The 14,035-nt window shown below is 32.9% G+C and overlaps 1 protein-coding gene across 1 annotated transcript in view; it reads right to left on the bottom strand.

The window, feature by feature from the left end:
• Window positions 1-11,074, bottom strand: part of LOC129217534 (cytoplasmic dynein 1 light intermediate chain 1-like) — a 34,593-nt gene extending 23,519 nt beyond the window's left edge. The window contains exon 1 of the mRNA XM_054851851.1: window positions 11,035-11,074. The gene's annotated coding sequence lies outside the window, so the exon portion shown is untranslated. The remainder of the gene's footprint in view (window positions 1-11,034) is intronic.
• Window positions 11,075-14,035: the final 2,961 nt, after the last annotated feature.

Raw genomic sequence — 14,035 nt, 5'->3', positions numbered from 1 at the left:
AATTTAGTTAGTACTTACTAAATTCAATACGTACTTAATTCAGCCTAACACGCCCATTATCAATCTCATATGTTTTAAAATTAGCTAGACTATTTTAAGCTTCACTAAAAATATTAATTAGAATGTATCAAAATATTGAGTAAAAGAATATTTTAATCCAACTACTTCGCCACAGCAACGCGTGGCTGGGTCAGCTAGTATGTATATATATATATATAAGAGTAAATATTTCTCAGATTTAGATAGTGCTAAATCAATTCTTCAATTAATAAGTGCTTTTATTAGGAAAATGTTAATATTATCCTCTTTCGGTTAAAAACTTCGGATAAATTATTAAGTTGTCGTAACAAAGATATATCTCAAAATGTACACAAAATTTTTTACACTAACTTATAACAAAAAAAAAAAATGTTTACGTACGACTTTTACTTTTTTACGTTTCAATTAATTAAATTAAAATCTTCGATTTAGGGTCCTTTTCTATATTTATTTTTATTTTATTTTGAGAAAACATTATTTAAAAAAAATTTACTGACTTTCATTCTTATTAAAAGGGATTTTGAAAATTTCTTTTACGTATCTCCATTGTATATCTTTTTGAAATGAAATTTTCCCTATCTATATGTTCCGTGCACTCTAAAAGAAAATACAAATCAATGAAAATATTATAGTTTAAAGTTGTTTTAGGACTAATGGAAAATGTTTAACAGATGGCTACTAACTTTTCTAAAAAAAAAGTGTAAAAATGAAGTAAATCGGGAAAGGACTACCAATTAAAGTAAGGACGGGCATTTTGGAGAAACGGATGAAGCCTTAAGACGTCAAACTACTTTAGTGAACTCTTCAGATGACCAAATTGTTTGAAACGTTGCGCAATTATCGGTATGAAAGTAATGGGGGGGGGGACGTATTTTAAACCAGTTTCCTATACTATTTACAGTGCTGGCCAAATTATTAGACTAAAAAGGTTTTTTTTGAACACTGTTTGTACTAAAATACTATTTATTTCACTGTTAAAGTACAGTACATACTGTGCACTGATTATTACGTTATTTTAGCATTATTTAATGTTTGCAGGTGACAGCACTGTCTGCTTTGTTTATGTTCTTTGTTCATCTACCTACCAGGAACATAACCTCAATCAGCTGAAACAGTTCACTAGTTCTTTTTATTAGTATGTTCCGTTTTATTTAAAGTTAGTTTTAGGTAATTAGTGAGTATGTGTATTGAGGAGTATGTATAATAGTGAGTATAAACAATTTGTTACCTCCTTTTTTAAAAAGTTAAGAAATGGTGTAAACCTTGTGAAAAGTATGCCAAAAAGACTTAAAATGCTCATCAAGAACAAGGGAATGCATACTGAATATTAGATAATTATTTCACTGTTCGTTAATGTGTCTATAGTTATGTAATCAATAAAGAATTTAATTTTAAAACAGTCTTAGTCTAATAATTTGGCCAGCACTGTACATTCAGAGCCTGATTAGCGCAGGGGGGGTGCGGGGCACAGGCCCCTGCTCTTAGATTTCAGGGGACGCTAAAAATCTCCTTAATTTATCATGCTAATTAAAAATAAATAATGATTTTACTCAGAATCTAGAGTACAGTCATGTCATTGATATTTTTGCAAAAGCGAAGGCAAGGAAAAAATCTCTTTATTTGTTGATAAAAATTTCCCTTAAAAAATTGATCTCATTGCAGATCTCAAAACCACTCCAAGTTCAGTCTGTATTTACTATTAAAATTTATATCATAAATACCTTTGATATTTACGGTAAACTGGCAAAATTTAACCCCATCTTATATAACTATCGTATACTATATCTCTTCTACTTTTTAAACGTTGTAATATGCGCAGATTACCACCAAATTTAGCATGGTTGTGTTAATACGCAAGTATCGAAATATTTTATAGCTTCAGAATAAGCAAAAATTTTGGAGACCGAGGGAGGAACAAAATGAGTTTCATGTTCTTCAAAAATCTTACTCAAGTTCTAGGGAGGGGGGGGGGCCTGAAATACAAACAAGCCTCATGTCCAATATCAGAATGATCGGGCTTTGTGTACATTATAGTCGTCTCGTACTTTTTCGTGATACTCTTTACTGAATACAGGTCTCGCAGCCTTATGGAAAACACTGTTTAATATTTTAAAAACAAAATATTATTCAATTTAAGTTTCTTTTCTGCTTCATGTGTTGTACGTTTGACGAATTAAGGAACATTTGGTTATCAACATCCCATATTCTTTTAACTTAATATAAGTATGTAAAAATTACACAGTATTTACACTTTAACCAGTCAAGTTAAGTTGCTACACTTACAAATCCTTTGTATTCCCTAAGCTTACTGAACATACAATCTGTGTATTATAGCGATTCTCAACCGATAGTCCGCAGAACAATTTGACCGGTCTTCAAAGATTTTTGCTCGTTCACGTCTTAAAAAATTTTCTTTTTCAAAAAAAAAAGGGAAACATAACAGAAAGCAAATGTTTTGTACGACATTTTTTACTTGAGCTTTGTGAATAATTTTTGTACTTTTCTATGAATTGTCGGTAATGTTTATTATGTACTTCTCTACAATTATGACAATAATTACTTACCTTATCCTTAGCATTTAAATATTTTTTGTAAGAGTTCTATGAAACCAAGCAAAGTTTTATTATTATTATATTTTGTGAAAATGAAAAAACCCTTAGTCCCTAATTTTTCACTAGTATTTAACAGTCCTCGAATCTCCAACTGCTCACCAACTTGTCGCTCTCAAACACTCGAAGATTGCTTTGCAATCTTATTTGGTTGATTTGCGAAGATTTACAGTGCTTCCTTAAATGAATCAGATTAAAATACATTTTTCCATTAGAACAAAAAAAAAGAAAAAAAAAATATCGCTCCTTCCTTTCCGTAGAAAATAGTTTCAGTAAAAAGCTCATTAACTCTATAAGAATATTAAAATCCCATTCCAGCCCGAAACAAAAAGAACTTGATAAAATACGTATAACAAAACTATTTTTGAAGAAACGCCTCAAAGAGCACCCCACCCCAGGGTTCAAACTAACTTGTTCATATTTCACAGCTTTAGACCCTCCTGAAAAAACTAATTACAAAAGAAAAAAAAATCGAAAGAAAAACGAGGTGGAAACCCCTTGGGCACGAAGTAATTTTGTACAAATTTTCAAGGCTGTTGGTGCTATGAGGTCTCCTGTAAGCAAGCGTGCCGCAAAAAAAAAAAAAAAAAAAACATATTCACAGGTTTTTAACAATCTGCAATGTAGATTTTTTATTTTTTTATTTTTTGCAACGAAAAAGAAAAGAAAAAGAAATTCAGACAAGAAAATATGAAAAAGAAAAAACCATTTGAAAACTGCAGTTACGGATAGGAAATGTCGTTTTCCTCGCACTGACAGTACACTGGCAGAAAAAGGCGTTTTACAGAATTAATTCGTTTTGCAGAGTTGCTGCAGGTGTTACGTGTGTGACTTTTTGACACCATTTCTTTGCAAATAGCAATAAAAACAATATAATAATTTCAAAATATTTCTTAATAGTTCCTATTGTAGTAACAAGATGTGTAAGGTTGCAGTTTTTTTTTCATGGGATAATTATAATTATTTTAATAAAATTTTAAATGCAGCGTTACGTGTGTAACTCAGAAAATTTTAAAATAAGCTATACCTCATGTTATTTTGTAATTTCCTGTGAAGTTTTAAAAGGTTAATGAACAGTACTTTTTGTGCATGTGTCTAAGTATACTAAGTAAGAATTCCACAAATATTTTTCTTCTAAAGTTCGTACAATAGCGATAAAAAATATGTTATTAGCGTTACGTGTCTGTCACGTGCAGCACAGTTACGAGGGATTTCCTAATGAAAATCCACAGTTTACGTCGGCTCTTTCTTTGCCATATTACGCAGAGGGGTTCTTTGGTGCTCGGGAATCTACATGGGGATTTTGTCCCCCTGGATAGGGGGGGGGGACCTATGACCTCTCATTCCTTTTTCAAATTCAGTTTACACAGTTTCTTTGCCACAGTTGGCTCATAGATTCTTTGATGCTCAAGAATTCAAATAGTGGTATTTTCGCTTCCTATGGGGGCTCAACCCACCTCAGGGGGATTTTGCCAGAAAATCCGTGAAACTGGATAGTTAGGCCTATTAGTAACAATGATCACATTTTTTGAGTTTAAAAAAAAGCCAAAGACGCCTAACTTTAAAATTTGAGGCATAAAATTGCTCTTTTCTGCACATTGATGGAAAATTTTAATTTTTGTTTTCTTTTATTTAAGCCTGATTGTTAAAAATGTGTCACTTGACACAACTTTTATTTTCAAGGTAGACCGTGCAACGCAGCTAGTAAATATTTAAATTGAAAGGATATATTCACAAAATAAAGAATGAAGATGAAATTAGTTTTTATTTGCATACGAATTCAATAATAAATATCAAGCTCAACTATCACGAACTTCTAACGCTTACTTATGTGGTTTAAAAACTATTTAGAATGTTTTAAATCATCTGTAGAATTTATTCACTTCACTTCTTGTCAAAAACCAAAAATTATTTTTAAAACTTTTAATGCACTTTCAGGTAAATAGAACATTGTACTTTTGACCTCAAAGTATGCAGATTGCGAATACTTAGTTTAAATTGTTCCTTGGGTATGAAAATAAACAATTTTTACTTTGTTCTATTTATTTATTTTTTTATTATTATTTATTTTTTTAACACTCATTGAGTCTTGGTTTCAAGGACAGCATACAATATTTTTAGTTGAATTATATAGAAAAAAAAGTACTTGTTTCCCTTACATTCAAATGTAAAGATCCAACTCGTAATGAAAATCATATAGGAGCGTTACGTGTATGACATCTTTCAAAAAGCACCGTAAAACATTTTCTGCTGAATATTTGAAGATGAAAGTCAGGTTACAGGTATTACGTATCAAGTTGATTTATGATATGAGATATTTTTCTTCTAGTCCCCCTATTTGACCTTGGAGGAAATCTTACCTTCCTTTTGCGTTACGTGTGTGACCAATAAAAAGTGACCGCATGTTTTGGGGGTATACGAACTTATCAAAAGGTCTTTATTAAAAAAAATTTTAAGACATAATTATAGTAGTACATCATCTGTGTTCATGATATTTGATAATTTTTACAAAAAAAAAATAATGATTAAGTAAAAAACTTGGCTCTTATATTTCACTAAGAAAGTTTTTTTTTTTTTTTTGACTTCGTCTAAAAGGTATGAAATAAGACTAAAATCTGATATAAAAATATTTTTAAATTCAAAATTGATGCTAGAATTTAAAAGAGCAGATATTTCTTTGTCAAAATATAAGGTTTGTTTCTGTATTATATGAAAAAAATTTTTGGGTGTGCCAGGACCACTTTTTGTGGAATTGCCCTGCAGGATTTTGAAAGCATCACATCATTTTCAGGAAGGAAAACAGATAATAATAACAGCAGTGATATTTATGGTAATGGAAATAATGAATAATAATATTAATATTAATAATATTAATGTTACTGTTATTTAGTATTATTATTACTAATTTTATTATTATTATTACTTGATCAGTACCTCACCACCTCGACGACTACCACCATCAGCATCATCGGTTTTAATCATTATTATTTCTCAAAGTTGCTTCTTTTTTTTGGGGGGGGAGGGGACGTCATAAATTTCTCAATACTGTATCAAACGTTTTAAGTAAGGCGTTTTTTCACCGCTTTCCGTAAAAAAGAAAGAGACAATTCACAATTAGGTTGTTTTGTCAAAAGAAGGAAAAAAAATTGTTGTTTTCTATTACGCATTGTTTCAATGAATAGCATCTCGAAGTGAAGACGTATTGGCTCAGTTGGTTAGAACGTCATGCTAATAATGCGAAGGTTGTGAATTTGAATATCTGACGGTCAAAATATATTGTTTTAATGTCTTATTTTCATCAGCAGAATTCTAATCTGAATTTCTATGAATATACAATCTTAATTCATTGTTGGATTCTGAGCTACAGTTTTGTAGTCGGGAAATAAAACTTTAACTTTAACATGGTGAATTGCAATATAACTTTAAAAAATATTATGACAACATCGATTTCAATTTCTTTCGTTGCTCTGTTACGTATTGCTTTAGTGAAAATCATCCCGACGGGGAAGCTCATTAGCACAATTGATAAAAGCGTTCTGCTAATATCTCGAAAGTCATGGAATCGGTTCTCCCAGAGACCAGAAAATGTAGTGTTTGAATGAATAATCTTCCATAGTTGAATTCTGGTTCAAATTTCCTTGAATATACAAGGTGTTCCGTTTTAAACTGCAAGACCTTTATTTTCGCAACCGTTTGTCTTAGAAGTATACTCTCAATTGCAAAAATGTTCAAAAAAAGATGCAGGGTTAAGACATTGAAAGTTTGAAGCAAAAATAAAAATGAGTCAAAAAATACAAAATTTCACTTTTTATGCAGACCCCAGGTCTCCTTACTTATAGTCAAGGAAATTATCTCCACTGAAAAATAATTCCAACACAAAAAGTTTGAAATCAGTACGGCCAATATTCACGGAGATATGAAACGCAGCGTTTTGTGACTTACACCACTTTTCACTAGCCGTCAATAATACCTATTGGGGGAAAATATAGCGGTTAACAAGAGTTTAAAATGATATGCGTGCACAGAGGGTGGTTTTCAAATTGTTCGAGGTTTTGTAGTGTGTGTTCACGTATCACGGCATAACATTTGCATTTATTTTTGAATAGCAATGAAAACTATATTTGTTTTTCTTACTTTGGCGACCTGTCATTCTTCTGAAAGGGCGATAAGTTCCAAACTCATCTTCTGCATGGTCCCTTAAAACTTTGAATTGAATTATCTCCTTGTTCTGATCGCACAAATGTCAAGTTTTTTATGTCAGTAATAGTTTTCAATGGAGATTATTTCCCTAAACATAAGTTAGGGAACCTAGGACCCGTGTAAAAAGTTAAATTTTGTATTTTTTGACCCATTTTAATTTTTGCTTCAAACTTTTAATGTCTTAACCCTGCATCTGACTTTGAACATTTTTGCGATCGGAAGTTTATATCTAGGACTAACGGTTGCGAAAATAAAGGTCTTGCAAGTTAAAACGGAACACCCTGTATAATTTTAACTTATTGGAAGAAGGATTAAAAATCAGTTATATTGATGCATTGAAATCAGAAAAAGAAAGTCTGTTTTAACGTGGCATATATGTTATTTCTCAAAAGTGTTTTTCGTGGGTAGGCATAACTTCCGTAATACTTCATCAAACTTCAAAAGTAAGACATCATTTTAAAGGTTTTTCACTGCCATCAGCGGAAAGTAAACCAATCAGTTACTATTTTGCTGCTATTAAAAACAAGCAAACAAAAAACGAGTTTTTTAAATTCCTTCCTCCAAACGCGAATACTTCGCACGGATCAGCTAGTCACTATAATGTTAATAATAATAACAATTATTATTATTATTGTTATTATTGTTATTATTATTATTAATTATAATAATTAATATTATTATTATCATATGAAGTTTTAAAAAAGTCAGACCGTAACCCCTTAGTAGGTTTCTCAACTTGTTTTGCCAAATGCGAGGCGTATACTATCGGTAGATGGCTTAACTAGTCCACTTTATCAAGAACCTAAGGAATCGCCATTGCTCAATTCAAGTTGTCGTTTGACGTAAAGCGTCTATAGAAACGTTTGGAAACAAGGAAGAATTAAAACAAAATAAAATGCCATAACAATAATGACAACCTTCCTTAAATGTTAAAAAAATGCAAAGAAAATTTGCGAAAATCTATCATTAAAGAAGGGAAAATAAATCACGTATGACGTTCTATAATCGTTTGCAATTTCGTTGTCAGCAAAAGCAATAAAAATTCCTTTGCAAAAAAAAAATAAAATAAAATATCGTTTAATGTCAGACTGGTCAAGAAACTAAAAACGACACTACTCATTTTCTTCTCTGTTAACTTTCCAAGTCCCACTTCAATATAAGTAACTAAATTCGTCTCATGTTCGCTTTCGGAGAGGCTAGAAATACTCTTTCTTTTAAAGGGAGTCTCAAATAGACCTCTAAAATAAAACAGAGGTACTCACCCTGTGATAGCAAGTATTTTTATTTACTTTGTACCCAGCATCACGGACCCCAAGGGGGTTTGCAGATTACACTTTCAGAAACTCTGCATTAGTTAGGTCCCCGTAAAAACGAATGAATTCTGTAAAACGTATTTTTCTGCCAGCGTACTGTCAATACGTAGAAAACGAGATGTCCTGTTTCATATGCTGTTTCTCCAGTAAATTTACGGATTACGAAGAACTTGTAACGAATAGCAAAAGAACTTCAACGGTTAAAGTATAAATATTGTGGAACTAATTATTATTTCCTGAAGATTTGTTATTGTTGAATATTGAATTAATTAGCTTTAAATTTCCCACTTTTTACATTATTTGCAGTAAAATAAGTGCAATGCAAATTTTGATTGTATTTAAACATTAACCAACTTGTTTACAGCTTAACTTTGACATAAAAGGCAAACAGTGTCTCTTTGCAGAAATTTGAGAGTAAAAATTTGTCACAGTGTCATTTCCAAATGAACTCATATTCCTCCTATGCGCCCATTTTTATCCCATCATGAAATTTGAAACATAAGTACTCAGTTACTATTTTCATGGTATTGTTTCAGAAAATTTAATGTAGTGATTTTAAATTTTAAAAATTAAATTTGTGGCTATCACGGCATATTACTTAACAACTTAAACAATTTAAAGCAATGAGAAGGATACTGATTAGAATTGCATGCATTTTGACTGATCTATAATTGTTAAGAGTTTTGAAAGGTATAGCAACCTTGTGCATTTTTTTCTTTTACAAGAATCAATCATTTAAACATTAAAAGCAAAAAGGGGAAAAATCCTTTCCAGATCTGTTTTTTTTCTGCAATTCTTGCCTCTTGTTATCAAAAGTGCTTAAGTATTGGTGCCCTAACTTTTTTTAAATATAATTTGCTTAACCAATTATATTTCCTGTTCTTATTTTATTTTTTCTCTTTTCTAATTGCTCTTCCTTTTGCTTGTAAAACATTAATGGTTTGAAGAAACATAACGCCTAACAAACTGGGCGAAATGAATTCGGTGAGACTTTCGCAGTAACCAATTCTTTTCTTTTTTTGCCTACATAAAAGGTATGTATGTTCTGAAATTAATGTTTTCAAACAAAATATGTTATAACATTCCAAATACCAAACCGAAACTTTCTAGTAACTAATTTTAGAAAATTTAATGCACATGTGGGAAAAACAAATGTATGTGTGTGACTTGGAGAGGCGGAATCTAAAACTACAGAGTCATGCATTAATAAGAGCTAAGAATGTAAACTCGTAAACATCTGAGAAGGGAACAAATGCGCTAATCTGCAACTAAACCTTTAAGCTAAGCAGTACCTTTAAGCACGAAGCCTTTTTAAGTTTCCGAATAGAAAGAGGCTGTGGGTTCAGTAGAGTAACCCAACCCGGGAATGGAAAGCTAGTTGTCTTGGAATAAACATCTTTATTTCTCCAATTTTTCTACCTTTCAGTATGAAGCTTTATTGCCACATAGCACAAAATAGGTAGGATCACTTCCATGATGCATGCCGGGTATCGGGCCTTGATCGTCTTAGAACAAACGTTCTTATTTCTACCGTCTCCCTACCTTTTAGTATGAAGCCTCATTGCCATACAGCAGCAAATAGGTAGGATCACTTCCTTGATCCATGCCGAGGATCGGGCCTTGATCGTTTTGGTACAAAAGTCCTTATTTCCACCATCTCCCTATCTTATAAAAATAAACGCACGACATAAGAGGCCGCAGCTACAAACGTCACGCTAGTTATTTTTGCCAGATTAGTACGTTAAACCATATTTTGGTGATGCGCAAGGCATTTAATCAGCTTTAAGAGCGTATTTTAATGACATCATTATTTTTAAATAACAATAGCACCATTAGTGTGTCTGCGTAAGGGCAGGTGTTTTGTTTATACTTGATTCGTGTGAAGCTTAGTTGACCTTTGTTTTGGTTCCTTCGAAATAGCGTTAAGCGTAGCAAAAGTTCTTTACTCTAATCAAATTTTATCATTCGATTTAAAAATAGGTTCAACCTTTCAGTGCACAATAAAGCATAATTGAATCATGCCGTTTTTTACTGAAACTAACAATTAAGAAATTTCAAGTGAATGCTAAAGACAACACGTAACAGTCACACATCAATACGAATTTATTAAGACAAAATCCACTCAGATAATCTAGTTTTGTGATGTTCTGTGTGTTGAATTCAATGGGTATGATTTATTTAAGCTTCACCATGCATTAAAGGGTTCAGATTTATCCTTCTGTGAGACTTGCTATTTTCAGTGGTGAGTTTAGCATGTCACGTGTCCCAAATACGTGGTGCTCCCCTCCTCCATACATAGAGGCCCCTGAATTGATTCTTACGTTAAAAAATATTTACGTCATCCAAAAGGGCCTCAAAAATGCATTGTGACTGGCCTTGAAATAGATAAATCCTTCCCTAGCTTTTTGCCTGTACTCTGTTCTCTGTAAAAACATTTCTGTATCTATAATTTCTAGTTTTATGACACAAGTTTATGACCTTTTCCGACTTTTTCTTCTTCTCATTTCTGCAGATATAATTTTTTCAAAAGTGACAGGAAAACGGATTTCGTGCTATTTCAAGATGTGACCTTCCAAATTTCGAATGTGTCTGCTTATGATCTGCGACTCGAATTTCTGAGAAACGGCGCAGATCTTTACTACCAGGGCGTTCTGGGTAAAAGACCGAATCTGATGTGCTACAGCTGCACCACGGGGCGCGATCGATAAATGTGAACACCACCTGTCCCTCCGCCCGAGTTTTTCGGAAATCCGGAGCGAAAAAAATGGAGGCCTGTGACTTTTGTGTGCCAGCTTTCGGAATGGGTGGTTATCCAGGACGTGGTCAGAAAAGGGTACGGACTGGGGTACGCACAGGGTGTTTAAGGTACTTACATAGGGGTGTCCAGCTATCCGGATGTGGGTGATGCGGAGATCGATTAGCACGCCATCCTTCCACGGAGAGAGAAATCCGCAGCGCAGAACACGTGGGATGGGGATAAAGAATGCCGATAGATGGCGCAACCAGAAGGTAACGGAGAAAACGCCATTTTGGCCCCGAAATCATGCATCTTCAGTAATGTTTTATTTTTTCCCTCTACTACCTCGTGTCAGTGAATCACCGAAATACCACAGGTGCTGCAAAACCTCTTCCAGAATGGCTCTCCATGGATCTTGAGGGTTGATAGGTTACCCATTTTGAGTGAACTGATTTAATTCCTAGCTATAAGCTATATACAAATTAGATTTTAGTGATACATAAATGAATTTCCTTACATTTACAATGTTAATTCTTTTATTTTCCAAATAATAACAACTCTGGTAAAAATAATATTGGAATCAAAACGCTCATTTAGATTGAGATAGTGATAAAAAACAGATAAAACACAGAAAATCTTGAAACCGGCAGAAAGCTAAGCTAAACATTTTACGAACCAATTTCTAATTACGAGTACTACGTTTTTACTTTATGTGACCATTAAAACTATCGGGTGAAAATCTGCTTCGTTAAGCAACGATTACGTATTTTGCTTGGAGAAATTTTTTCCTGCCAATATTTCTCGAAGTATAAAAGCTGATTACGTAGCTTTTTTTAGCCGACGAACTGTAAATAAATATTCTTCTTTCGTTCTGAACGGACGACATGAGTATCGCAGCTTTTTGAAAACCTAATGCGATCCCCTGAAATAGCATCCCGTCCTTTATGTGCCATTATTAAGGTGTAGATGTCAAAGGCACAAGATAATTGTTACTCGCAGTTTTACACCAGATGAAGGCACCCTGCTAGAAGGATGCAGAATTGCAGCAGGATTTAAATTTGGCAGAGAGTACTTGAGCCAAATAGGCTCTCAAGAAATACAGTGCATACAGAGTGTTTTTGTTTTATGTTTCTGTAATAGAACACAAGATGACGATTTGGAATTGTATAGCATTGTGAGCTCGAAAACGGTTCATTCATGCGGTTGTGGGCGTTACATGAGGGTTTGAAAGCACACAGGTTATCCCTTTGTGCACTACATACTTTGAAACGTGATTGTTCAGTATAAAATCAAGGTGTTTACAGCACAAAAATTGCTCCTTAGGCATTTTTTACTAATAAAGAGCTTTTTTTCAATGCAGAAGAGCTTTTGAGCCTACAATGCTAGGCTGTAACCTTCAAAGAAGCAACGTTGTTTTTTTACATTATAAAAGTGAATTTTATTGCACTAGAAAATCTATTTTTCGAGTGAAAATTGCTTTTACATTTGAACGAAACAATTGCCCGTTTGGTGATATTTCGACAATTTATCTTTTACTCCAGTGAATTCATTGTAAACTCCAGGAATATAGCGTAAATTGTTGACCACTTTTTCATTTCTTCATTCTCCTAAATTGAGTCTTACCATTGAAGCAGATAAGTTACCGGATCCAGTTCAGCCTTGTCAAAATAAAGCATTTCCCTGCATGTCAAATATTACCAAAAATTATTATCAAATTATAAATTTATTTATTTATTTCAAATGGCACAGAACTTGACAAATTGGCAAAATACGAACAGAACTAAAACGAAGAACAGGGAAGGGGAAAAGTTATTGTCTCAATCAAATTATAAATAAATTACTGAATTTTTGGTGCTTCAACAGTGAAATAATGCCGTCACGCATGCTATGGTGCGAGTTTTATTGTTGGTCACGCCAGAGCGTTACTCGATCAGTGATTTTGGGTATTGAGAATTTGCAGCATTTAACAGATGGACTACAAATGCATTAAGTCAAATTTTTTCTATGCGTTTAGTATCCAAGGAAAAAATTTCTGCGCCATCGAATTCCCGCAGAACGAACTCTACCTCATGAAAGAGTTATTTCTGACCCTTCAATGCTATGTGAGTTCGAATCGTCATCTTGTCGCCTACCTCCTTAGTAGTTCTGAAACATTTAACTGAAATCAATGCTATGTGAGTTCGAATCGTCATCTTGTCGCCTACTCTTCTTAGTAATTCTGAAACATTTAACTGAAATCAATGCTATGTGAGTGATTCACAACTGTTGACTACGCGTAACCCTAATTTACACGAAAATCTGTAAGAAGTAATCAGTTAACTACGAAAAGTACAAAAATTATATTGATACTGCAAGAATTTAACTGTGGTAAAAATGTGAGCAATATCGTGGGATTCTGAATTGAAACAAAAGTATTGCAGTAATTAGGTTAATTAACTTCTGGACTCTTATAGAAAAAGAACACAAAGAACTAGCAGATGTAGTTATGAAGTTCCTTTTTGGGGTTTACGAACAATTATATCCCCGAAGAAGGGTTCAAAAGTTTCAGTTAATCTTATTGTCTTTATATTTAGGTCAATGGGGTCGTTTCCAAAATTTTAAAAGAATTTTTTTCTGAAAAAACATGCTTAAAAACATAGGATCTAACCATTTTTTAAATAATTTAAGTTTAATATTTTTAAAAAATTACTTAAATCGGTGCGCTTTCATTATTTACATTTCTTGCCAATGACATCACAAATGATGATATGCCATTCTGTGTTGCCATTCACAGAGCAAAATATTTAATTCGCATTTTTACTCACGTGTATTGCCAACGATATGGTTGATAGCAAGCGTAGAGCGCAATTTTAATTCGCTTCTTGATTATCATAACGTGGAAATGCGGTACAAAATGCGCCAAAGAGCATCATTTGTGATGTCATCAAGACTATGCCTTGTTTGCAAAATCGGACATTTAAAAAAAATAATTAAAAAATAACTGTTGGAAAAATGAAAGAATTTTCTGGTTTTATGTTATTTTCTTTGCTTCTTCTATCAATTTCAGTGACTAAAAGTATTACTTTTGACTGAAGGAAACAACCCCATTCCAAAGTAGACAGTAAAATTTAAATTAAAAATAGAGAGAAGAAGAAATA

The sequence above is a fragment of the Uloborus diversus genome, chromosome 2 (genome assembly GCF_026930045.1).
Source record: "Uloborus diversus isolate 005 chromosome 2, Udiv.v.3.1, whole genome shotgun sequence".
In the NCBI taxonomy this organism is placed as follows: domain Eukaryota; kingdom Metazoa; phylum Arthropoda; class Arachnida; order Araneae; family Uloboridae; genus Uloborus; species Uloborus diversus.
Note: the sequence above shows the minus strand (reverse complement) of the source record. Positions and strands in the feature narration are given on the sequence as shown.